Here is a 3,382-nt window from a genome sequence, read left to right as displayed (position 1 = left end):
TTTTCACTTTACAAGAGAACAGATCTAAATTCACTGTGGGATGTTTCAATACAGGACCTGTACCAGCAAAGTGTCCTGCAGTCAGGCCCTGAGTTCAGCCAGGCAGGGCCTTCCAACCAGACACAGGTAAGGTACTAACTATAGGTTAGAGAGAGATTCAGAGGAACTTTATCAATACCTGTATCAAGAAAGATACTTATTAATGGAGGAAGTGGTAATTCATGAGCAGCTACAGGTTACAGATATTATTCATCTTTGGTTCATCATGTTTTGGAGGACAATTTTAAGATCAGGACAGAGATTATACAAGGCTGGGTTAGATATACATATGTGCAGGTTGTGTGTTTAACTCTCTGACACCAGGGGGACAGATGACACAGAGGAGGCAGTTTGTCTCATCCCCTGTTTTGTGTGTGTTCTTGTCTCCAGTTCAACAATGTGCCAACAGCGATGCACACCAGACACCTGGAGGTGAGGCTGTCTCCTGTTGGATTATTGTACGTATCACACACATTCATTTAAACACACACACACCTCTGAGCCTCTGTTTGTATCTTCAAACACATTTTTTATGTCTTCTAATGTGTCTAATTGTGTTTATGTAGCAAAGGAAAGGTGATTTACGGAGCTCCAGGAGACAGAGTTCCTTCTCCAGTGAACGTCCACAACTCAAAGTAAGTCTGTCTGTCTAGTTCACAGTCACCTCATGTGTCATATATTTATATCTGTTTTTGTACAAGTTGCTCTCACAGTTGTACACATTGGTAATTCATGCTCTCTGTCTGATTTGTTCTCTTTTCCCTCAGAAAGAGAAAACGTGAGAGCCAGCAGGATGATGAGATGCCGTACATCAAAAAGCCACGCAACGCCTTTATGCTTTCCAGGAAGGAGCAGAGGCCGTACGTTCTGGCCAGACACAAATCAACTGACTCTGCAACTGTCAACACCATCATTGGAAAGAAGGTATGTGTCTTTGCTCTGTAGGTTTGAGACTCAGCGTCACACAAACTTCTTCAGACAGTGTCTGAGACCACACTTCTAAAGCTTTCCTCTAACTTTAATCTTGACAGTAAGTTTCATTCCTGTGAATGATTTGTTACTTATTTTCACTTTACAAGAGAACAGATCTAAATTCACTGTGGGATGTTTCAATACAGGACCTGTACCAGCAAAGTGTCCTGCAGTCAGGCCCTGAGTTCAGCCAGGCAGGGCCTTCCAACCAGACACAGGTAAGGTACTAACTATAGGTTAGAGAGAGATTCAGACGAACTTTATCAATACCTGTATCAAGAAAGATACTTATTAATGGAGGAAGTGGTAATTCATGAGCAGCTACAGGTTACAGATATTATTCATCTTTGGTTCATCATGTTTTGGAGGACAATATTAAGATCAGGACAGAGATTATACAAGGCTGGGTTAGATATACATATGTGCAGGTTGTGTGTTTAACTCTCTGACACCAGGGGGACAGATGACACAGAGGAGGCAGTTTGTCTCATCCCGTTTTGTGTGTGTTCTTGTCTCCAGTTCAACAATGTGCCAACAGCGATGCACACCAGACACCTGGAGGTGAGGCTGTCTCCTGTTGGATTATTGTACGTATCACACACATTAATTTAAACACACACACACCTCTGAGCCTCTGTTTGTATCTTCAAACACATTTTTTATGTCTTCTAATGTGTCTAATTGTGTTTATGTAGCAAAGGAAAGGTGATTTACGGAGCTCCAGGAGACAGAGTTCCTTCTCCAGTGAACGTCCACAACTCAAAGTAAGTCTGTCTGTCTAGTTCACAGTCACCTCATGTGTCATATATTTATATCTATTTGTGTACAAGTTGCTCTCACAGTTGTACACATTGGTAATTCATGCTCTCTGTCTGATTTTTTCTCTTTTCCCACAGAAAGAGAAAACGTGAGAGCCAGCAGGATGATGAGATGCCGTACATCAAAAAGCCACGCAATGCCTTAATGCTTTCCAGGAAGGAGCAGAGGCCGTACGTTCTGGCCAGACACAAATCAACTGACTCTGCAACTGTCAACACCATCATTGGAAAGAAGGTATGTGTCTTTGCTCTGTAGGTTTGAGACTCAGTGTCACACAAACTTCTTCAGACAGTGTCTGAGACCACACTTCTAAAGCTTTCCTCTAACTTTAATCTTGACAGTAAGTTTCATTCCTGTGAATGATTTGTTACTTATTTTCACTTTACAAGAGAACAGATCTAAATTCACTGTGGGATGTTTCAATACAGGACCTGTACCAGCAAAGTGTCCTGCAGTCAGGCCCTGAGTTCAGCCAGGCAGGGCCTTCCAACCAGACACAGGTAAGGTACTAACTATAGGTTAGAGAGAGATTCAGAGGAACTTTATCAATACCTGTATCAAGAAAGATACTTATTAATGGAGGAAGTGGTAATTCATGAGCAGCTACAGGTTACAGATATTATTCATCTTTGGTTCATCGTGTTTTGGAGGACAATATTAAGATCAGGACAGAGATTATACAAGGCTGGGTTAGATATACATATGTGCAGGTTGTGTGTTTAACTCTCTGACACCAGGGGGACAGATGACACAGAGGAGGCAGTTTGTCTCATCCCCTGTTTTGTGTGTGTTCTTGTCTCCAGTTCAACAATGTGCCAACAGCGATGCACACCGGACACCTGGAGGTGAGGCTGTCTCCTGTTGGATTATTGTACGTATCACACACATTAATTTAAACACACACACACCTCTGAGCCTCTGTTTGTATCTTCAAACACATTTTTTATGTCTTCTAATGTGTCTAATTGTGTTTATGTAGCAAAGGAAAGGTGATTTACGGAGCTCCAGGAGACAGAGTTCCTTCTCCAGTGAACGTCCACAACTCAAAGTAAGTCTGTCTGTCTAGTTCACAGTCACCTCATATGTCATATATTTATATTTATTTGTGTACAAGTTGCTCTCACAGTTGTACACATCGGTAATTCATGCTCTCTGTCTGTTTTTTTTCTCTTTTCCCTCAGAAAGAGAAAACGTGAGAGCCAGCAGGATGATGAGATGCCGTACATCACAAAGCCACCCAACGCCTTCATGCTTTTCAGGAAGGAGCAGAGGCCGTACGTTCTGGCCAGACACAAATCAACTGACTCTGCAACTGTCAACACCATCATTGGAAAGAAGGTATGTGTCTTTGCTCTGTAGGTTTGAGACTCAGTGTCACACAAACTTCTTCAGACAGTGTCTGAGACCACACTTCTAAAGCTTTCCTCTAACTTTAATCTTGACAGTAAGTTTTATTCCTGTGAATGATTTGTTACTTATTTTCACTTTACAAGAGAACAGATCTAAATTCACTGTGGGATGTTTCAATACAGGACCTGTACCGACTCATGCA

The 3,382-nt window shown here is 41.9% G+C and overlaps 2 long non-coding RNA genes across 2 annotated transcripts; both read left to right on the top strand.

Annotated features, from left to right (window-relative positions):
- The first annotated feature begins 301 nt into the window (after positions 1 to 301).
- LOC117767776 lies at positions 302 to 852 on the top strand. The gene is made up of 3 exons (XR_004614942.1): positions 302 to 497; positions 606 to 674; positions 807 to 852. It is a non-coding gene; the product is annotated as an uncharacterized LOC117767776 (long non-coding RNA).
- A 675-nt stretch (positions 853 to 1,527) lies between these two features.
- Positions 1,528 to 1,953, top strand: LOC117767778. Its single transcript, XR_004614943.1, has 3 exons — positions 1,528 to 1,598; positions 1,707 to 1,775; positions 1,908 to 1,953. It is a non-coding gene; the product is annotated as an uncharacterized LOC117767778 (long non-coding RNA).
- Positions 1,954 to 3,382: the final 1,429 nt, after the last annotated feature.

The sequence above is a fragment of the Hippoglossus hippoglossus genome, chromosome 9, assembly GCF_009819705.1.
Source record: "Hippoglossus hippoglossus isolate fHipHip1 chromosome 9, fHipHip1.pri, whole genome shotgun sequence".
NCBI classification, from domain to species: domain Eukaryota; kingdom Metazoa; phylum Chordata; class Actinopteri; order Pleuronectiformes; family Pleuronectidae; genus Hippoglossus; species Hippoglossus hippoglossus.
The sequence above is the reverse complement of the archived record's forward strand: the minus strand, read 5'-3'. Positions and strand labels throughout refer to the sequence as shown.